Raw genomic sequence first — 23,757 nt, 5'->3', positions numbered from 1 at the left:
TTCGTCTCTACTTGCCAAGAGAGCCGTAGAAATACTGTAGTCGGAGATGTCAACATGTCGGGGTTTTACAACCACCTATTCTTCGTCCCAAAATCATCGGGAGGTTGGAGACCTGGCCTGGACATCAGTGCCCTGAATTTCTGTATTCAGACTACAAAATTCAAAATGGAAACAACCCACTCAGTTCTGTCTTCCATCCGTCAAGGGGATTGGATGGCAACCAGAGACATGCAGGACGCATGTTTCTATGTTCCAGTTCACCCAGAGGCCAGGAATATCTACGATTTGTGTTCCAGGACAAGGTCTTCCAGTTTCGAGTGCTGTGCTTCTGACTTTTGACAGCCCCTCAAGTTTTCACCCCAGTCCTTGCCCCAGTGGCAAAATGACTACATCTCATGGGGATCAACATCTACCTCTATTTAGATGACTATCTCCTATGCTCTCCCTCGGAATCAGGTTGCACAGAGGACCTAAAGAAGACTCTTGTGTTAGCCCAAGAATTGGGGCCTTCTGATAAACCTAAACAAGTCCCAATTAATTCCGAGTCAGTCAATTCTTTATTTGGGAACGAAGATCAACTCTCGGGATTTTAGGGCTTTTCCGTCTGACAAGAGAATAAAAGCCTGCATTCGGACAGTTCAGAAATTCCTCTCTCTCCAGTCATGCTCGGCCAACGAATGGATGAGTTTGCTGGGAACTCTCTCATCCATAGAAAAGTTTGTTTCTCTAGGGAGACTTCACACGAGAGTACTACAGTTCTTTTTGAAAGCCAATTGGCAGATGAAGTTTCTCCCGGACTCGTTTGTTTTCCCAATCACACCCGAGATCAAAGAGGACCTTCGATGGTGGCTTGTAACAGGAAGGTTTGCAGAAGGGAAATCTCTACACCCTCTGAACCCCAACCTCACATTACTGTATACTCAGACGCTTCGGATCTGGGTTGGGGGCTCTCCTAGAAAACAATGAAGTGTCAGGGACATGGTCACTACCCGAGAGAGAACTTCATATCAACATGAAGGAGCTGAAGGCAATACACTTAGCTCTTCAACATTTCTCAACAGCGACTTACAAATCCAGTCATAGTCCACTTGGACAATACATCAGCTCTGGCTTACATAAAGAATCAGGGAGGGACCCACTCCTTTTCACTGTATCAAGCGACCAAAGATCTCCTTATCTGGGTGCAAAGAAATCAAACCAAGATTGTTACCCTCTTTATAAAGGGCAGACTCAATGTCATAGTCGTTGCAGAAGATCCTACCCATGGAATGGACACTGAATCTGCAGGTATGCACAGACCTGTGGAAACGGTGGGGGAAGCCATTGATAGATCTATTTGCAACGTCGAGGAATCACTGACTCCCTTTGTATTGCTCTCCAGCCCCGGACCTCTCACATGGGCAACGGATGCGATGCTCCACGACTGGTCGAACCTAGATGTGTACGCCTTCCCACCATTCAGCATGGTGAAAGACGTAATCAACAAATTCCTCTTCCATGACAATGTGTCGATGACCCTTCTGGCCACAAAAAGAGGGGTTTCCAGATCTCCTCAGTCTCCTAGTAGACTTCCCAAGATTGCTTCCACAGCAACGAAATCTACTCAAGCAACCGCATTTTCACCAGTTCCATCTAAAACTATCCACTCTCGCTGTGACAGGCTTCAGACTGTCAGGAAGCTTGTCAGAGCATTTCAAGATCATCTGCGGAAGCAATTGCCAGATGTAGACGTCAGTCTTCCTCCAACGTCTACCAGAATAAATGGTCAGTATTCTGCAGCTGGTGCAGAAGACACAAGGTATCATCTTCTTCTACCTCTGTAGGGCAAATAGCAGATTCCTTGCTATTTTTAAGGTATTCTCAAGGGTTAGCTACGTCCACGATCAGAGGCTACAGAACGATGCTCTACTCCGTTTCCAGACATAGAGGTCTGGATCTGTTGACTGATAAAGACATCAGTGACCTTATCAATTCACTAGATACTGCAAAGCAAGAGAAGTCAGATTCCATATCCTGGAATCTAGATGTTGTTTTAAGATGGCTCTTAGGTCTGCCTTCTGAACCTCTTCGATCCACGTCCGTCAGGGATCTCACAAGAAAAACACTATTGCTAGTCGCTCTGGTTACTTCCAAGAGAATTAGTGTTACAGGCCCTGAGCAAGAAGGTAGGATTCACACAGGGAGACGCTGTCTGTTTGCTTTACTTTAGGGTTCCTAGCAAAGAATGAAACGCCATCCTTTCCCTGGCCCCGTCCATTCACAATCAAAGGCTTAACAGACATTCTAGGTCCTATGGACCAAGAGAGCTCTTTGTCCTGTAAGAGCACTTAGAAAGAACTAAGAATATCAGAGGCATGTCCCCTAACCTCTGGTGTTCAGTTAAGGATCCAACCCATCCTTTGTCCAAGAACGCACTGGCGTTCTTCTTGAGACGTGATTTCTGAGTTGCACATTAACCCTTAAACGACTACTGGGCGTATCATACACGTCGACTAAAATTGTCTGTTGGGTGCGAGTGGGCGTACCGCACGCCGACTACAAAAATTTCAACCTTCGGTCAACTTTGACTCGACCTGAAATGGTCGAAAAACGCAATTGTAAGCTAAAACTCTTACATTCTAGTAATATTCAATCATGTACCTTCATTTTGCAACAAATTGGAAGTCTCTAGCACAATATTTCGATTTATGGTGAATTTTTGAAAAAATCTTTTTCTTACGCATCGGCGGTAACTCAGCGAAAATTTCATAAATTCTTTCGTCATTTTGTCGTAATTTTTGCACTGTTCTATATTAGCCGTTACATAAAGTTTTATATATGAAAATGTGCGCAATTTCATGTACAATACAGCAAAATACAACCCATAGTTGTAGCTTTTATCAGTTTGGAAATATTTTCATATAAACCACGATAACTGCCAAAATTTCAACCTTCGGTCAACTTTGACTCGACCGAAATGGTAAAAAAACGCAATTGTAAGCTAAAACTCTTACAGTCTAGTAATATTCAATCATTTACCTTCATTTTGCAACCAATTGGAAGTCTCTAGCACAATATTTCGATTTATGGTGAATTTTTGAAAAAATAATTTTTCCTTACGTCCGCGCCAGAAATTCGTCACGTTGTCGTAATGTTTGCACTGTTTTATATTAGTAGTTACATAAAGTTTTATATATGGAAATGTGCGCAATTTCATGTAGAATACAACAAAAAATAACTCATGGTTGTAGCTTTTATCAGTTTTGAAATATTTTCATATAAATCGCGATAACTGCCAAAATTTCAAGCTTGGTCAACTTTAACTCGACCGAAATGGTAAAAACGCAATTATAAGCTAAAACTCTTACATTCTAGTAATATTCAATCATGTACCTTCATCTTGCAACAAACTGGAAGTCTCTAGCACAATATTTCGATTTATGGTGAATTTCTGAAAAAAAAACATTTTTTTCCTTACGTCTGCGCTCGGCAACTCGGCCGAACATCTCGGAAATTCTTTCGTCATGTCGTAATGTTTGCATCGTTTTACATTAGTCGTTACATAAACTTTTATATATGAAAATGTGTGCAATTTCATGTAGAATACAACAGAAAATAGCTCATGGTTGTAGCTTTTATCAGTTTTGAAATATTTTCACAAAAATCACGATAACTGCCAAAATTTCAACCTTCGGTCAACTTTAACTCGACCGAAATGGTAAAAAAACGCAATTGTAAGCTAAAACTTTTACATTCTAGTAATATTCAATCGTTTACCTTCATTTTGAAATAAATTGGAAGTCTCTAGCACAATATTTCGATTTATGGTGAATTTTTTAAAAAAACATTTTCCTTACATCTGCGCGGTAACTCGGCCGAACATCTCAGAAATTCTTTCGTCTCGTTGTTGTAATATTTGCTCCGTTTTATATTAGTCGTTACATAAAGTTTTATATATGAAAATGTGCACAATTTCATGTACAATACAACAAAAAATAACTCACGGTTGTAGCTTTTATCAGTTTTGAAATATTTTCATATAAATCACAATAAATAGAAAAAATTCGACTTTCGGTCAACTTTAACTCGACCGAAATGGTCAAAAACTGCAATTGTAAGCTAAAACACTTACAGTCTAGTAATATTCAATCAATTAGCTTCATTTTTCAACAAACGGGAAGTGTCTAGCACAGTATTTCGATTTATGGTGAATTTTTGAAAAAAATATTTTTTTACGTCCGCTCGTTACGAATTCATGTATCATTTTGTGATAATATTTTCTCTGTGTTGCTTTGATCGTTTTAAAATTTATTATATACCAAAATCATCGCAATTTAGTGTACAATACAACTAAAAAAAATTAACTCATTAGCTTTAACCGTTTTGCTTACAGCGCGATTTGTATACAATTATATACGATTTTTTTCGCTGTCATATACTCCAATATTTATATATGATAATGATATTTTTTCATTTCTGATGGTTGCATACTAAACTTCAGGCAATGACAAAAAAATGAGCCAAAAATGAACTCTTAATCTTAAAAACTAAGCATGCTGTGATTTTTGAAAAAACTTTTTTCCGCTTCGGCGCTAACTCACCGAACGGCGCCGGCATACGGGAGACGTTTTTGTAAATAGGGCTTCGGCGTTAAAGGGTTAAGATTCAAGAAAAAGACTTGCCAATTTGCAAGGTTAAAACCCATGAAATTAGGGCAGTAGTGACATCGATTTCCTTCAAGAGGAATTTATCCCTATCTTCTATTTTACAATCCACTTTCTGGAGGTGCAAATCAGTGTTGTTCCGACACAATATACAAACCCTCGGTCCTTTACATTAGGGAATTGCTTTCAGGCGTAGGCTGGAAATGGCCGTTAAACTCTTGAGCAAGGTGGTTAGGCTGTAACTACCTCCAGTTTGCTTTCGGCCGTCATGCGTTGCTGACGTGTTTTCGTTCTCTCTGCTTGACTGTCGTTAAGCTCTTATTATCCCGGTGGGATCTTTCTGTATTTTTGTTTATATATACGTGTGTTTGATTTTTATTAATACAAAACCACGATTTGTGATAACCTTGCGTAAGCCGTCGTTCCCTGCCTGTGTCTTGGGTTTGACGGCCAAGGGCATAACTGGAGTAGCGTAACCAAGTGGTAACGCTTCTCTCCAGCGGCCCTTTACGTAATACTGAAGGCGCCCCTGCCCTTTCGGAGGTATAGTTTGGGACGCAATATCTTCACTCCCCTACATCCATCGGGACGTAAGAGTTAGTTCCCTTCTTGGGCTTCCGCCCTCCGTGTGTAAGGGCCATCACTAATTTCTTCCTACTTATGCTGAGTGTTACTCGCCGCCTGCGCTTAGAGATTTGCGGGCCGAGTGGGAGGTTACGGGCGTCGTCAATAAGTTCCGCTTCCACGGCGCCCTTGGTGGCCTCCCCTCCGTCCTTTTTTCTCTTCCCGTAGGTTCTTCCTTCTCCCCTTAGTAGATCTCTCTCCTTCGCCCTCTTCGCTCGCTCGTCGGGCGAAGGGTGGGGGGGGGAGCGATCGAGCGACCTTGTCTAGAGTACCTCCTCCCGCTGCGTAGGGCTGTTCCCCTTGTAGCGGGAGGAGCCTCCTTCTACTAATCATCTTTGTTTTTCTTTCAGGTTGACAGTGAGCATCGCAGACTCAGCAGTAGTTGGCTGGATATATCAAGAATATCTTGCATGAAGCAGTCCCGACATTCATTCAGTGTTGCTTCGGGATTGACCACAATACCTGATTAGATGACATATTTCCACGTCGGGATCGCTCTGACTCTGTTCCCGCCGATGTAGATCGATCACTGTCATTGCTGGTTTTCATGTATGCTGTTGCAATGCTTCCTGCGTATCTGTGGTCCATCTGCTCCTGCTGTTCCCTGTGTTATGCTCTTGTCAACTCGACGACAGTCTGTGGGCTGCTCTCCTGGTCGCCTGCCGCAGCCGCCCTGATCGCTCCTGTCGCTGCTGGTGACTTTCAAATGACATTCTGTCCGTTGCAGTAGCTCCTGCCTTCCGAACCGTTAACGTAGCTCCTGCATCGGATGTCCTGATCGTGCCCGCTTCTTCTCCTAGTGATCGTGCCCGGGGCTGCTTCCGTTGTGTTCCTGCCAGCTGTCCCAGAGGTTACGATGTCCGCCATCCTGTAGAAGGTGTCGGCGTGAAGATGTAGGAAGTGGTCCTGTTGAGGTGATGCTCCTGGCCGTTGCAGTAGCTCCTGCCTTCCGAATTGCTGCCGTAGCTCCTGCATGGGCTGTCCTGATCATGCTTCTCCTGGTGGTGGTGTCCTAGCTGCGTCCGTTGTGTTCCTGCCGGACTACCCTGGAGGTTACGATGTTTCGTGTCCACCATCCTGTAGAAGATGTCGGAGTGGAGGTGAAGGAAGCCGTCCTGTGGAAGTAGCTGCCGTCTTCATCTTATCGGACAGACCTCCATCGGCCGAAGGAAAGGAATGCTGCTTCTTCCCCTTGATGCCCTTGGGCGTCTAGGGACTGCCTCCTTCTGAGGAGGCAGTGGGTCTCGTTGGCTCTTCCCGACCTTCGGGTTAGGAAACCGATTGGCATAGCCGTGGGTTTTGTGTTTGGAAGCCGCGGGTGCGCAGACCTCAGTTTGCGATCCTGTTCCCAGTCTTAGAGGTTCCGCCTCTAAGATGGGGGCTGCTTCGGCGCTCGTTCGCGAGCCGCTCGAGTGCTTCGAGATTCTATGGAATATCAGTATCCCGATCTGGTCTGGAGAGATTTTCCTGGGACCAGTTCGGGAGTATTGCGAGAGAAAGGGCCGAGGCACCCAGGTGTCTTGGTTCCTCTTCCTGCCAGCACCGCAAGCACTCCCCGAGTGTTTGCCAGTGCTCGGTCGGGTTCCCAGCCTGGTGTCTCGATCCTGTCGGTTCGAACACCAGAAGAAGCAGGGAAGAGATTCACCTTGGGAGTCCTGCGGGACTTCTAAGGGACTGACTCTCTTCCGGGAGACAAGTTTCTCTCGTTGACCGATTCGCATTCTCCTGTGGGATCTTGCGTCTCGGGGGCCGCGAGAGCGTGGCCTCTCGAGGCCACGCCCTCGTTGCCAGTCTTGGAAGTCTGCGTCTAAGACTGGTTCTGTGCTTGGTTCTTTCAATCTATTAGGAAACAAAGCAGCCGCTCCCGATTTTCGGAAGTCTCGTGGGTAGCTCGAATTCTATGAATCACGAGCGCTCTCCTTACGAGAGGCACAGGACGAGAGAAAGTGCCGAGACACCCAGGTGTCTGGTTGCCGGGACACCCAGGTGTCGGGGTGCCGTGACGCCAGGTGTCTCGATACTGCCCGCCAGCTGCTTCGGTTGCTCGGCCGGGCTTCGTTCTTGTGTCTCGAACTTTATGGTTTGAGCATGCAAGATAGCAGACACAAAATTCCCCTTTGAACCTTCTTCTCGAGGGGCCTCGGCCTCGAAGGAGTTTAGAGTTCAGGAAACTAGCAATTGTTCACAGCAGACGAGTCCGGCCTGCCCAGTTATGATTGTGTTCGCGCAATTGGCTCGGCTCGGCCTCCGGTCGCACTTACAAGACTGACTTGGCTTGCCAGACTGGCTCGACTCGACTCGGTTTGCCAGACTGGCTCGGCTCGGCTCGGCCCTACTCGTTTTTTTCCAATTCGGGTTCTCCGCTATGTTCGAGTGAACTTTTTTGCTCTTCCCAGGAAAGCGCTTTGCCACGGCACAAATGCTCTTCTTTCCCCGTGTGGCAGTAATGTCCTTCGGTTCGTTATCGCTCACTGTCCACCTCTCCTGCTTATCATACTGGCAGGACAGGTAGGGATACTCTTTTCTCCTCACCTGTTCTCTTCTCTCGGTTGTTCCGAGAGGCGCGAGACGGACAGAGAGAGCTTCGACAAAATTTTCTTTCGGAGTTCGGCTGCCTGGCGTGCTTTGGGTATCGGTCCCCCGATTCTCTCGTATTATAACCAGGTAGCCGAGGATGGTTTCATGGGATCTGTCAAGGTCTCCCTCCAAGGGAGAGGTACAGGAGTTTCACGATCGGAAACAGCGAGGGTCTTCCTCTTCAAGTGATGATCGCCCCGTGTTCTCGGGAACTTCGCGCTGATTCGTCGGCGCGAGGATCCCCGAACAGGACCGCTGGCTCCCCAATGAATAACCTTCATCACTCGCAACCCTTGCAGTTTCCGAGGGCCGAGTGTCAGGGACCGCCGCGGTCCTGGCTTCGAGAGCGTTCTCGACCTGATGAATTCTTTTCTTGAAGGAGTTAATTCAGGTCGAGACACCAAGCTTCCACCCCTGCCTCGACAGAATATGAATTGTTCTTGCCTCGGAGGGTCTTGCCGACTGCAGTTTTTGGGCAATTCTGGTGCTAAGAAGAAGGACTTTGTCCCAGTTCGGATCTCGGTTTCGTAAGTCCCGAGTTGGCTCGACCCTTGGGAACGAACCTTTACTTGGTTCTGCCTTTCTCTTTCAGAGATTTGCTAGATACCCCGGTAATCAAGGTTCCCACCAGGGCACTGACTTGTCCTTTGGACAATGGCCAAGAACTTTGGGTCTTAGTCATCTCAACTCGACCTTGAGTTCAAGCCCCTCACATCTTGTGTCTACTTACGGATTCACAGATTGAGGAATAGGCACACACTGGTAAGACCTTGTCTTGAATTTGTGTGACCGAGACGATTAGTACCTTCTCGTCACCGTCCTGGGCTAAGGGCAGCCTTTTGGCCGTCTGAGAACTCAGGATGGGTTTTGCGGCACTCACTGGTTTCGTTGAACAACAAAACCACAGTAGTGGCATTTGTCGACAAACAGGAGGCAATCGTTTTTTCCTCCTGTTTCATCTTGACATTTGAAGGTACTCGAGTGTTGTTCTATTGCACACTCGACAGCTCAATTAACCAGATGCATTCCTGGTGGGGATGTATTGGTAGGCAAGCCTGGCCTCGGGTTTGAGTGATTGGGACGGAACATGCTGCTCACTCTTTCTTCACGAAGATTCATGCAGAGACTGCTGGACTGAGAAATCCCTACTGTCCTTCTGTTGCCTCCCTGCACACAAGTCGGTAGTGTTTTCTCGCTCCCTCATACCAGACCAGGGGCCGCTCTGTTAAGGCATGCTGCCTTTTGGTGAAAACTCGATATCGACATTTTTTCCCTCCGTATTTGTCCGTTTCGCTAGGGTTTCACGAACATTGCTCACCCCGAGTTACAGACAAATAATTGAAGACTTCGCCTTCATCCGACCTGATTGCCGAGGCATCGAGAAGAATTCCGCTTGACCCATCCTCCTGTGCAGCTACACGAAGCGGTTCTTGAGGCAGTACATCCCTGTGTGTTCAGGACTGGGAGACTTTCCAGCTTTCCTTGCAAGCACAGGCTTTCTCGCCGAGTGGCAACGGATATAGCTGGATATCCCTTGAAGTCCTCTGCAACACTGTCTGAGGGACTGGATCCGTCTTCGCTGGTGGTGTCATTGTCGGAACTTCTTCTCGGGTCAGAGTCGCTCGTCAAGTCTGGACTTCCTGGTCTTCTCCGCCGAGGGCTGCTTCTCTCCCTTTCATTTGTGAAGAACGTAGGCCCTTGCGACCTAGTCTTCTATCTGAAGTAGCCTTCGTCTCCTCAGTCGAGAGTTAGCTACGGACGAGAAGCTTCTTCAGTCATGCTCTCCCAGGGAACTGTCTCCTGGGTGGCATGCGACTCGTTAGGGTTCCTGTCCGTGCTCTGCACTCGCCCTCGAGAGTCGTCGGATAGAGATATGCCCTCTTAGGTCCATCTCTCATCTTACCCTGGCCTTGGCGTAGAAGATGGAAGAACAGGGATGGGGTCATACCTCGACTCCTTCTCGGATGTCGTAGGTGGACTCCGAATCCATTGGCATCGACTGTCAGGTTCGAGTCCTTCTTGTTCCCCTCCTCCTTGGACTTTGTATCGATGATCCAGATCATTCGTTACTTTTTCCTATTGGGAGCTGTGGTACTTTCCGAAAGGTTCGACATTTCCTAACCTGGATGTCGTCAACGTTTTCGCTAGTACTGACTCTCCCAAGGAAGAAGTGTTTAAGGACACATGTTCCTCCTGACTTCGTGAAGCGATCAAAGGAGGTACTTGGCAGCTGATGATGACGATACCGGTACCTTTCACCCGAGAGCTCACGAAGTCGATGGCTTGGTCCATCCCTCGCATTCTGGAAGAATATGTCGGTACCACAGGTGCTGAAGGCGGGTGTGTGGTCCCAACAGACTACCTTCACCTCCTTCTACCTCCGGGATGTTGCACACAAGTCCTTGGACACTTTTTCCTTGGGTCCTGTGGTGGCTGCTCAACAAGTTGTGTAGCTTATCCAGCTCCCCTAACGGGACAGGATTGCATCTCGCCTATGTTGTACGGTTGTGATTGGGAGAATGAATGTTGAGTGACTGGCCTCTCTTCTTTCTCCCCATCCTGGCTCCCTTCCCACAGGCAGGGAGCAGACATGCCGTTACAAGCTGGACCGGGCGATCGAGGCAGATAAGCACATAACGGGAGCTCCCGTTCTATTTCCGTTCAGGTTAATAGAAGCAGCCCCACTCCTTCCTCTTGCAAGGGGAGGAAGGAGACCATGACTGTGAGACAAACCCAATGCTTGTATTTGCCTTATTGTCATCCGACGTCAAATTCTTCCTAGCCTACTTTGCATGAACTGACGTTTCCTCTTTCATGCAAAGGGACCCAGAAATCTGACAACTGATCCTGCGTTTCTTACAACCCGATCTTTTGTCAGAGGCAGTTTTTCCCTTCCTCGCTCTCACGACCAGGAAGGGAAGACAAGCTGGTGAAGTCCAGTCAGTTCAGAGAGACTTTATCAGATTCCTCTCTCCAATCAGTGCGTCTCCTAATGTAAAGGACCGAGGGTTTGTATATTGTGTCGGAACAAATAACAATTTTTAAAAGTAAATTGTATTTTTCCTAGCTATACAAACCCGAGGTCCTTTACACTTTATGCCCACCTCATGCCACCCCTCAATCTGTACCTGGGCCAAAAGGCAAACTGGAATGTTTACATCCGGGCAGGCGGGTATCCCCGCCTACCTGGAGGTAGTTACTGCCTAACCACCTTGCTCAAGAGTTTAACGGCCATTTCCAGCCTACTCCTGAAAGCAATTCCATAATGTAAAGGACCTCGGGTTTGTATAGTTAGGAAAAATACAATTTACTTTTAAAAATTGTTATTTTGCAAATTTTTATCACTGCCACGCCACTACAGTCGAGATGAGCCTCATCAGAGGCAGTATTTTCCTGATGGAGCCTCTCGCCAGGTAGGTTACAACTAACATTCTCAATGTTAACTACTTATTATTTTAGAATTCATTTCCATTCATTAGTGTTTTTTGAGTAGTACATGCCCATGCATCCCACCTTCTGTCAATGTGGGATTCAGCCATGTAGTTACTTGGTAAGTTACTTACAGTATATAAAAATGACATTTTTATAATAAAATAAAGTTTTATGTTTACTTACCAAGTAACTACATGATCATAGCCCTCCCTCCTCCCCTCTCATGGGCATAGGGCATAAATGAATTGGGCTCAGTAGTGTTGTACCTATCCTTCCCTGAAAGTGGGCGAGGCAAGTTACCTACACCAAAATATTGGAACGCTACCGCGAATTTTCAAATTTAAGCTGCCGATAAATGAAACCTAATAGCTATGTAGTTACTTGGTAAGTATATATAAAACTTTATTTTATTATAAAAATGTCATTTTCTGCTTCAGGGTGATAGACTGACTTTTCTTTGCACTACCAGCAGGAGACACGTTTTGGTTCTTGGCAGACATAATGATACAAATGTGAGTTGTAGAGTTTACTTACAAATTCACAAAAATCGCAAATGAACACTGACCTGTTTTAACTTCCTACACAACGAGAGCAAGTGTTGGAACGTACCTATTCCAGCCTCTCAGGCCAATGTATCGTACACCGTATGCTGCCTGATTGTATGCTGTTGCCTGTGCCAGTCACGCACAAAATTTTAAAATACGTATCTTGAAAATATTGTCGTATTGATATTAATTGCTAACCCCATCGTAAAAGCGAATTATCGTAAAACAAATTATCGTAAATCGAACACTACCTGTACTTTGTACCTAGAGTGCTCACCAATCTTTAATGGTTAGGTGATGGTTTTTAAATTTATTGCAGTGTAGGTGACGATGTTGTCTTTTTTTTTTTTTTTTTTTCGTACTGCACCCAGGGCAAAAGCAACTGTTCTTATGCTTTGTGAGCAATCGGGATTGTCCTTTACTCCAAAGCCCCACTTGAAGGTAAAGACGACTTGTGGCTACTCCACTACATCACTACAGGTCAAGATGAGCACTGACCAGAGGCAGTAATCACCTGCAGTAGCTCTCTTACCAGGTAAGGAAACAACAAGCATTGTATCAATGCTAGCAAATTGTCTATTTCAAATTCATCTTCATGACTGAATGTTTTGGAGTGGAATATGTCCATGGATCCCTCATCCCGTCAATGTGGGATTCAGCAGTGTAATTACTTGGTAAGATATTTATATGAAAATGTTATTGTAATGATAAAATTATGTTTTATATAAGCTACTTACCTAGTAATTACATAGCTATTAGTTTCTATTAACCAGCAGCTAGAATTTTGAAATTCGCAGCAGCGCTACTTTTGTTTTGGCCAGGTGAGTGACCCTGCCCACTTTTGGGGTAAGAGAGGAGCCAGCTTAGCAAACGAGCTCAGTATGTTTCTGCCAGCTGATGGCTGTTATGGAGGAATGAGGTTATTGCATTTGACGATGTCTTGTGTGTGTGTGAGAGAGAGAGAGAGAGAGAAAACAACGAACAACGACGTCTTGTGTGTGAGAGAGAGAGAGAGAGAGAGAGAGAAAGAGTTTAGTTTTCTTTTGTTTACGTTTTGATTGTCCGTGAGGTGTCGTGTTTGTTTTTTTGGGAGTGCGCGGAACTGTGATCGTGATCGTGGCGGGAGTCTGGACAGAGATATTGTGCAAAAAGGACGGTTTTCCCAGTAGTTGATCGGAGTTTGGTTGCTTTTTTTTATGTTCAGTTTGTGTGATTTGGTGTTTGGAGGCTTTGTGGTTGGAGTGTTTGTACTTTGGGCGTTTTTGGGTTTTGGGCTGTTTTGGTTGCGTGATCGGTGTCGTGTAATAGCCTGGTTGTTTTTTCAGCTGTGTTCCTAGTGAGGTGAGTTTGAATCTTCGTGGTTGAGTCTTTTTGAGTCTTGTTTTGGGTCGTGGTTGTGTACTGGTTGGTTTGTTGTTTTCTTGGTTGTGGACTGTTGTTGTTGGTGGTGAGCGTTGGCATCATTGGCGGTTGTGGTGACTCCGTGACCTCCTCCTGCTTTGGCAAAAGTTCCGTCCGAATTGTAGGCCTAGCCTAGTTCGAGGTGAGTGTATGTGTTGTTTTTGTTAGTGTTAGTGTGTGGTTGTGGAATCCCGCCACATTATTTGGCGCCCAACGTGGGGCTGTTGTGTATTTACTGTTAGGATTGTTTTGTGGTGGGTAGAGTGAGAGTAAGAGGTCAGGATGAGTGAGATAGAGAAACTGAGAGAGGAATTCGGGTGGCTAGGGAACTCCAGGGTAGGCTGGAGGAGGAGAATGGGAGACTGAGGAGTGAGAATGAGGAGTTGAGGAGTCAGTTGGAGGAGGTGGGGGAATGCTAAGGAGTGCAAAAGAAGAAATGAAAGAGGAGATGAAAGAGGGGGTGAAAGAGTCTGAAGAAAGAATGGATAAGAAGTTAGAGTCTGCAGTAAGTAGGATGCAGGAAATGATGAAGGGAATGCTTAAGGAGTTCTTTGGAGAAGGAGCTGCAGGAGGAGGTTCCCCTGGGTCTTGGGATGGGCCAGAATAGTTGCAGAAGGTAGAGAAGAGTGGAGATGAGAGTGATGGAAGTGATTTAGGTGCAGTAAAGAAGGAAAAGAAGAGAGAGATGCTGGCTAAAGGTAAACGCGAGGACAAGGTTAAGAAAGGGAGTGAGGAAAAGAAGAAAAAAGGAAAGGGGCTTAGGAAGGATGAGAAGAAAGTTGATATTGGGAAATGGGAAAAGAGTAAGGAACAAGAAGAAAGTGAGTTGGATAGTGGAGATTGGATAAGGGTAGTTGAGAAGAAGGGTAAGAAAAGCGCAGTTGGGAGGATGGATGTTAGTGTGGAAGTGGATTCGCTGTATTCGGAAGAGTGTAAGAAAGGTCAGAGTGAAACTAGCGGCAGCGACAGTGAGAGTGAGAAAGAAGTACGGAAGGCTATGTATGTGAGAGAAGTGCCACGGTGTGAGAAGTATGAAGAGTATGGAAGTAGGGATATAAGGGATTTTTTCAGGGAGTATGAAGGTTATTGCACGGCTAAATATGGAGAGAATAAGAGGGTATGGGCATGAGAGTTAGGGGTTTCTTAACAGGGTTTTGCTGAGTATGTATGGGGTGGTAATGAGTGTAGGTCATGTGTCCTATGAAAGTATTAAAAGTAGGATTATAGAACAGGCAAGAAGGACAAAAATAGTGTTAAGTATCAGAGGAAACATGATTTCGATGAGGCAAGAATGAATGATGGTGAATCTTTGGATATGTACGTCTGTCGGTTGGAAACATTAGCCAGAAGGAAATTTGGTGATGAGGGAATAAATGAGTGCAAAGAGTTAGTACGAAAGTTGTTGGCGACGGTACCCAAGGGTGTGTATGAGTTCATAAATAGGAAGCGCAAGGAAAAGATGAAGTGGACAAATGAAAGGTTGAGGTGGAATGAAATTTTGGATCTGGTTGAAGACCATGAGGTTGACAGATGCTTGAAAGAGAGTAGGAGTGTTAGCGTTAGGGCAGAGGTACCAGCATTTAGAAGCTATAGGGAAGCAGTTTTGGCAGGACCGAGGTGGATGGCAGAGCAAGTAGTTGATAGAAGTGTAAACGTAAATAATGCAAATATCAAGGGGCCACAGAGAGGTAGAAGTAGTAGTATTGGAAGGGTAGGGTTGGTTAGTTATGATCTAGGGCAGAAATGTTATAGGTGTGGGAAAGTGGGGCATAAGAAAAATGAATGTCGGTGGGCATTGGGAGCTTGTTTTGGGTGTGGAGAACCGGGGCATTTGGTGAGTGAATGTAAGAAGGTTAGGGGTATCAAGTGTTATAGGTGTGGGCAGATAGGACATATAGCCAGTGGCTGTCGGGGTATCCATGGGGGCATAATTTGTGGTAACTGTGGGCAAAATGGGCATTATGCCAGGATGTGTAAGGAAGTGAGAGCAAAGTGTACTGAATGTGGGGTGGAAGGTCATGTGGCGAGTGTGTGTAGGCGAATGAGAGTGGGGCAGAGTACCAGTTCGGGAAACTAATTAGTGAGGGGGTTCAGTTGGGTGGATCCTCCAGAATGCAGACGGTGAGGGTAATGCATGTGCGTGAAGGGTTGATGCATGAGAAAGGGTTTGGGGGTAAAACGCACGAGTGTGAGAATGATTTGTTGAGTGAGGAAGAGGTTGAGCAAATGCAGGATCAGAGTGTGGGGGTCAGTATGTTGCGGCAGTGTGTATTGTGGGGGGTGAGAGTGGAGGATTGGCCCCCTGAGTTGGATGCATACAGGAGGGTTGCTGGACGGTTTGTGGTGTGTAGGAATGTGGTGTACTTTTTGCATCAGGAGGGGTTGTGTAATGAAGGGGTGTATATACCGGTGTTTTTCTTCGATGCAGCCGTGAGTATGTGTCTGTTGGTACATGATCGTTTTGGGCATTTAGGGAAGGATAAGTTGTGGGGGTGTATGAGAGAGAGATTGTATGTGCCTGGGTTGAGCAAGATTTGTGCGGATGTAGCTGTCACGTGTGAAGATTGTCAGAGAGGGAAATATCAGAGTGTGCAAGCAAATCCGCCAGTCTTACGACTGCAGATGAAAGAATTGTTGGAGATGGTTGTGATTGATTGCGTGTCATTACCGCAGACTGCAAGAGGGCATGTGGGAATGATTGTGATGGTGGATCACATGAGTGAGTTTGTATATGCGGTCCCCATCAAGGATAAAAGGAGTGAAACTGTTGCGCGAATGGTAGGGCAAGTAATATTGCCGATGTGTGTATGTAGGCCTGTGAGAATGTTGAGTGACAATGGGCCTGAGTTTGTGGGGTGGCAGTTTGAGGAAATGTTGAGGCAGTGGGGTATTGTGCATGTGTATGCCACTCCGTATATGCCGAGTGCGAATGGTTTGGCTGAGAGAACTGTGAGAACGATGACAGAGATTTTGCGAATGATGAGTAAATGTGATGACGATTGGGATGTACATGTTGGACGTGCAGTGTGGGTGTATAACTCCACGTTGCATAAGAGCTTGGGTATGTCTCCTTCGAAATATGTGTTAAATTTTGAGAGGGTGGTTAGACCCAGGTTGGGGTCAACGGAGGATGACCGTGGGTTGTGGAAGAGGGCGAGTGAAAGATTTGAAAGTTTTGGGGTTGGAGATAGAGTATTGAGAGAGGTGATTGAGAGAGGGAGAATGAATGTAAGTAAGATGATAGAGAAATTTGATGGGCCATATAAGATTTTGGAGGTGGGCCCAAGTGGATTGAGTTACGTTTTAGGAAAACTACAATTGGAAGTGTGAATGAGATTAGGGCACATCATAGCCAGTTGCGTAGATGGAGAGAGGTGCCGCAATATGTTCGGGAGAATGCAATGAGTGATTGGTTGAGGGCGAATAAATGCGAGCCAAGTTTCGGTGAGCAAATGGGTCTGGAGGACCGCCAGTTGGTGTTGGTTGAGTATGGAAGAAAGCGGAGGAAGTTGGAGGAAGTAAGTGAACGGAAGAAGCGTAAGTTGTGTGATAAGGGGTGTGCTTTATGGGGTGAGAATGATTGATAGGGCATGCAATACTGAGGATAGCATGAATGATACATACAGTGTGTGTGGGTTTGAGTTGACTGGGGTGAGTGAAATTTCGGTGGGAAAGGAACTTACTAGTAGGCAGGTGATTGGTAGTATGGATGAGTCTTTGCGAGAGCTGGACAGAACTATAAATGAGTTGAATGGGTTAGTGGCAAAATTTGGAGAGATATTTGGGGCAGAATTGGAGGGTGTGGATGAAGTGGTGGGTGAGATAGGTCAGGATAGTGATGAGGAGGGTAGTGTGCGTCTGGAATGGGGTGGACTGGAGGGGTTGAGTGAAAATGGTGCTGAGAAGGGAGTAGAGACAGAGAGAATGCATGAGGGCCCTCGAACAAGATCCAGGGGCCTGTTCCGGAGCATCCGTGGGTCCTGCCTAAGGCTATATAAAATCTGGGTAGTGTGTGTGTGAGAAGACGTCGTCAAATGTAGTGGGGGAGTAATACGGAGGAATGAGGTTATTGCATTTGACGACGTCTTGTGTGTGTGAGAGAGAGAGAGAGAGAGAGAGAGAGAGAGAGAGAGAGAGAGAGAGAGAGAGAGACAACGAACAACGGCGTACGTAATTGTTGAATGATGTCGTTAGTTAGTGTGGTTTTCTTTTGTTTACGTTTTGATTGTCCGTGTGGTTTCGTGTTTCGTTGTTTTAGGAGTCTTGACAGAGATATTGTGCTGGAAGGATGGTTTTTCCGGTAGTTGATCGGAGTTTTGGTTGCGTTTTTTTATTTCAGTTTGTGTGATTTGGTATTTGGAGGCTTTGTGGTTGGAGTGTTTGTACTTAGGCGTGTTTTGGGTTTTGTGCTGTGTTGGTTGCGTGATCGGTGTCATGTGATAGCCTGGTTGTTTTTTTTTCTGCTGTGTTCTGAGTGAGTTGAGTTTGAGTCTTCGTGGTTGAGTCTTTTTGAGTCTTGTTTTGGGTCGTGTTTGTGTACTGGTTGGGTTGTTGTTTTCTTGGTTGTGGACTGTTGTTGTGTGGTGAGCGTTGGCATTATCGGCGGTTGTGGTGACTCCGTGACCTCCTTCTGCTTGGCAAACCTTCCCGTCCGGAATTCGTAGGCCTAGCCTAGTACGAGGTGAGTGTATGTGCTGTTTTTTTTGTTAGTGTGAATGTGTGGTTGTGAAATCCTGCCACACCCTCCCCTGGACCCTCTGGCCATGCTTCATTGATGACAACTTCAAGCAAGGACACGGACTTCTCTAAGAAATCTTCATCAAAAATTAAATCCTCAACACAGCCAGGTTGTGTGAAAAATTTGAATGTTCCATATCGAAAACTTACCATTCTGTTATGATTATGAAATGATCTCGACAGCTCTGAAATCATCTGGAACTGTTGTCGAGATCAGGATGAACTTTATTGACATTGATGAATGTAAATGGGAAGCATGGGTTACCTTTAGTAGCCATGATGAGGCTCTAAAGGCTAGTAGTATGATAAGTGCCATACAGATAGGTCAAGCTACAGTAAGAGGAGCCTTAACAGACAAAGTTCCCAAAGACATGGAGGTTTATGTGCCATCTAAATGGGCTCAGGATAAACCAGAGAGAAAGCAGAATGCAGAAATAAGGACTCCTAAACCTCCTATGTGGGTGGTAGCTTCAGCCAAGGAGGAAAATTAAAACTACTATAAATTTTGCAGGTTTTTTCAGAAAAAGGTGGGAGGAATAAAGAGTGTTGATATTTCTCGTTTTGGGAAGAACACAGTTCTTATTCCTGCCAATCCACAACCCAAGCATATATGCTGACCTTGTTGGACATAAAAAATGATGAAATGATTACGAAGATCAAGCCCCACTTAAGCTTTAGTTAAGGGAGAGGAGTACTATTTGATAAAGACCTTTAGTACATGACAGAAGAAATTCTAGAAATGAGTCCCACTTCAGTTTGGAGAGTGAAAAAGGCAGCTATTGCCAACACGATCATTTTAACCTTTGTAGACTCTGAAGTACCTTCTCATGTCATATTTGAAAATGAAAAGGTACAAGTACGTCCTTTCCAGCAAAGACCAATGCAGTGCTATCATTGCTTTGAGTTGGCCACCCATCAAAAAACTGCAAAAATGCTAAAATTTGTATAAACTGCTCTGGGGTCCATCATGTTGATAAATATAATGGAAAAACAAAATGTGTTAATTGTCAACTGGAACATAAATCCAATAACAAAAATTGTGAAATTTACAAATTTGAACTGTCTGCACTAAATAAAGCCAATGCAGAGCATATAAGTATCGGTTTTGCAAAAAGACAATTAGGTCAACTATTTAGGAGCTATGCTGAAGTTCTTAAGCCTCAACCCCTATCTACCACTAGGGGTGCAGTGGCAGGACCCTCTAATGCAGCAGGTGCATCAACCACTTTGGTAGTGGCCCAACTATCTGGGTCAGGTGCTCGGCTTGTTGAATGGAGACTGAGGAACTAAAGCACCAAAAGAGGAGACGTTCCCCTTCCCCTCCTCCTCTCCTGCAATTAAACATGCATCACTTAGTAATAGATACGAAGTACTAAGCTCGATGCAAGAACCCCAGCCTGAATTTAAACAAACTGACAAGAAAGGGAAACAAAATGACACCAGTAAATCAACAGATAATAAACCAAACCTGTCAAGACCACTCCTATCCAAATCATCTCTTATCAGTACTCATAAACAAAAGAGTAAATGAGAAGGCTCCATTCAAAGGGCCTTCCACCAAGCCCAAAAAAATAGTTTTCACGTCAATACTACAATGAAATTGTAGAGGTCTTAGGGCTCAGAATGAAGAGCTGAAGGTACTGCTCCATGACCATAGCCCAGGTATTGTGTGTCTCCAGGAAACTAAGCTTGGAAGCACACAATATAATCCTGGATTAAATTACAGCATATATAATTCTCCACCACCAATCGGAGATAGAGCTAAGGGAGGTGCAGCAATTACTGCGCATAAATCATTGCAACACTTCTTGCTATCAATTAATACTCATCTGCAAACTGTAGCAGTAACTCTTATTTTAGACAAGCAAATTACAGTTTGCTTCATCTATCTTCCTCCTGATTTGGATTTCACTTATAATGATATTCATTTACTGATCAATCAGCTTCCTACTCCTTTCCTCCTCCTTGGTGATTTTAATACTCACAACCCCATATGTGGTGGGAACACAACAGATGCCAAGGGTAGGATGTTGGAGGATATTATGAATGATCATAATATCACTTTACTCAATGATGGAGCCATGACTTATGAATGGTCAGTAAATGAATATCAAAATGGGAGTGACCACTTCCCAATTCATATACAAACAGTTAAGAATCATCCCTCTGAGTCACCTCCCAAATGGAAGGTAAATGAAGCAGGCTGGGAGAAATTTAGTGAGTCTGCTCTTATGGATAAGAATGCAAAATCATTTCCATCCATCTCAGAGGCATATAATTACTTCAGTGACACCACCATCAATAGTTGCAAATGCCTCTATTCCAACAACAAAAGGGAAGCCTTCCTGACCAGCAGTTCCTTGGTGGAACAAAACTTGCAGAATATAGTATAAGAAAGATCACTAGAAAATGCTACATAAAGTATAAGATGAGTGGCACTGCCCAAGCCAAAGTTATTTACCAACGTGCTGTGGCCAAGCAAAATAAATATTTTAAAAAAGCAAAAAGAGAGTCATGGATGTACTACATTAATGGCATCAGCTCAAAAACACCATCCAAAATTATTTGGAAGAAAATTAAAAAACTAAATGGGAAGTTTGTCCCTGTACCTCTGCCTACCCTTGAGATAAATGGGTGACCTAATCACCCAACCAGAGAGGGTCGCAGAAAAATTAGGAGAACATTTCTCGAGAATATCAAGTAGTGAGAACTATTCTGTAGAATTCCAAGACATTAGAAATGCCAAGATTTCTCTCGATTTAAGTGATAGTAATTTTGAATCATATAATGCAAAATTTACACTGCAGATACTCAAAGATGCCTTGCAGAATACCAAACCATCAGCCCCTGGTGAAGATAAAATACTTTATGAAATGCTGAAACATCTCCCAGAAAAGTCAAATAAATTTATTTTAGATATAATAAATGAAATCTGGGAAACTGGTAGTATTCCTAAGAATTGGAAATTATCATTAATCCTCCCTTTGAAGAAACCAAACAAGGATCCTGCTATACCCAGCAGCTATAGACCAGTACCTCTCACCAGCTGTGTTTGTAAGCTGATGGAAAAGATGATTAACACCAGACTTGTATGGCACTTAGAAACAAATAAATTGCTTTCTCCATTCCAGTTGAGCTTTAGGAAAAGTAGACCTACTCTAGATCCCTTGCTCAGGCTCTCAAACCAAATTCAACAAGGTTTTGCTAAACAGAGCCAAAAAATAGGAGTTTTCTTTGATTTGGAAAAGGCATATGACACCACATGGCGTTATGGTATTATAAAAAAGTTGTGTAAGATGGGCATTAAAGGAAAAATTATAAGATTTATAAATTCGTTTTTATCAGAAAGATATATAAAGGTAAGAGTTGGGAATCATGTATCACAACCCTTTTTGCAAGAAGAGGGAGTTCCTCAGGGCAGTGTCCTTAGTGTCACTCTCTTTTCTATTGCCATTAATGGAGTATTAGAAAAGATATCATCACCAGTAAAAGGGTCTTTATTTATAGCAGATTCATGCAAAGAGCCATTGATAAAGTAAGCAAATGGGCCAGTGAGCAAGGGTTTCAATTTTCTGAGTCTAAAACTGTCGCTGTTCGGTTCTGCAGACACCGAATTAAGGAAACCATTCCAACTCTTACCTTAAATGTTATTATTTTACCTTACTGTAATGAAGTACAATTTTTAGGAATGGTCTTTGATGAAAAGCTCACTTGGAATAATCATATTGACCAGTTAAAAGTGAAAGTGAAGAGATCACTAAATATTTTAAAAGTAGTATCTAATTTTAATTGGGGTGCTGATAAGAAATCGCTGTTAAGGCTTTATAATGCAGTATGTTTATCTAAGTTAGACTGTGGCTGCCAAGAATACTCGTCTGCTTCAAAGACTAAACTTAAGGAAATGGACGCTGTGCACAATATGGGGCTAAGGATCTGCACTGGAGCTTTTAGAACTTCGGCCATTGAAAGTATTTATGTAGACTCCCATCAGCTACCCCTGACTTGAGGAGGCATGAGCTAGGTCTGAGATACACCATGTGGCTGAAAAGCTCAAAAGGAGAATCCTTCTTTGGCGATCTTAAAACAGTGTGACTCAAGGCTTTTTGGATCTAGATCTTCGATACCATTTCAAATCAGACAGCTGGGTGAACTGGAGGATGAAAGCATAAAAATGCAGAAACTCCTACAAGTGAAACATCCTGCTATCCCTCCATGGTTTATTCCAGCAATAGATGTCTCCATTAAAGAGACAAAGAAGAAAGATTGTTTGGAAGAAGAAGTGAGAAACAAGTTTTTGGAGCATGATGAGAGGCATATAAATACAAGGAAAATCTGTACTAGCGGATCAAAATCGGAAGATGGAGTAGGATGTGCAGTGGTGTAGAAGGGAACGAACTGGCTGATAGTGAAGCAAAGGATGCCGCTAGATGTGATTTCTTAACTAATAAGGTGCCACATTTGGATATGCGTCCAGTTATCAGACGATACATTCGTATAAATTGGCAGCAGAGATGGACTTCCCCCATTTTATCCACAAATAGGAAGTACAGAAATATTAGAAAAAGTACCGATTTTTGGAGCTTGGATTTTAATCGTAACAGAAGATTTGAGATCATCCTAACACGGCTTAGGATTGGCCATACCCGCTTCACTCATAGCTATATTGTAGAGGGAGCCAGTGCTCCAGTTTGTGCTCACTGTGGTGGTCAGCTATCCGTTGAGCACATGCTGGTGCACTGTCCTAAATTTACTCGCCTTAGGGCAAAGTACTTACTAACTGGGAAGACTATTTTAGAAATTTTAAATGATGACGTTGAGGTAGATAACCTTATGGGTTATCTGAAAGAATCTGGTTACTTTAATGAGATATGATCCTGGTACTGTATATTTAATAAAGATTTTAGTCATATTTATTTTATATACTAAGTATATATTTTAAATATAAAAGTTTGATATATATTTATTTCTTGCTGGTTCTATCCAGTATCATTCTTCATTTTTTACGTTCATATTTTAATACTGAATTTTGCTGCTATGTCATCATTCACCTATTCATTATCAATCATATCATTAATTTATATATTTCACCTTCATTACGGTGCTGAATAATCCTGACGGGTTCTGGCGCTTGGTATCAAGACCTAAATTTCATAATCAGTCAGTCAGTCAAGAGATATAAAAATGATCATTGTAAATAAATGACAAAATATATGGAATGAGGAAAATATAAATAATCAGTTGAAACAAAAAATCCTGTGTTGGAAAATGGAGTTCATCATATCAGAGAGAAAGACACACAAGTAATTCTGACGTGTCTGTGAATAGACCATGCTCGTTTGACACAGGGACAGTTAATGAACAGTCCAAATGGCCCTCCTCCCAAATGCCCATAGTGCAAAATGTTGATAACAGTCAAACATGTGTTGAGTGACTGTCCAAAATATAACCAATAGTGATTATCAACCTTTGGAAGTAAATCGATGAGGGAAATTTTGTCAGAATCTTTTACATTTTCGGTCATTCCAATTTTAACATTCATGATGAATTTTAATTTAATATACAAAATATAAAAATAAGTAAAAAATTAAAATACAAAAGCCCGTAGGCATTTAATGAATTAGTAATAAATGTTATGTGATTCTGAAGTTGAATTTTTCTTTTATCTTTTTAAATTATTTATTTATTTCCTTTGTATGTCTAGAAATGAGCAAATGTTTTTATTGTGCACGTGTGTTCCAGTGTAAACGCATGTACCTTATACAGTTTTTTCTTTTAAGTTTCATTTTCATTCATTCTTC

At 43.7% G+C, this 23,757-nt stretch overlaps 1 protein-coding gene across 7 annotated transcripts in view; it reads left to right on the top strand.

Moving 5' to 3' along the window:
* LOC136856039 (oocyte zinc finger protein XlCOF6-like) overlaps nucleotides 1-23,757 on the top strand; it is a 212,144-nt gene that overhangs the window by 128,704 nt on the left and 59,683 nt on the right. For 2 of the 7 annotated variants that reach the window (XM_067133591.1, XM_067133594.1), the window contains exon 3: nucleotides 12,193-12,356. The exons of the other annotated variants lie outside the window; for them this stretch is intronic. The gene's annotated coding sequence lies outside the window, so the exon portion shown is untranslated. The remainder of the gene's footprint in view (nucleotides 1-12,192; nucleotides 12,357-23,757) is intronic. 7 annotated transcript variants of the gene reach the window in all.

This window comes from Macrobrachium rosenbergii, chromosome 34, assembly GCF_040412425.1.
Source record: "Macrobrachium rosenbergii isolate ZJJX-2024 chromosome 34, ASM4041242v1, whole genome shotgun sequence".
NCBI classification, from domain to species: Eukaryota; Metazoa; Arthropoda; class Malacostraca; order Decapoda; family Palaemonidae; genus Macrobrachium; species Macrobrachium rosenbergii.
Note: the sequence above shows the minus strand (reverse complement) of the source record. Positions and strands in the feature narration are given on the sequence as shown.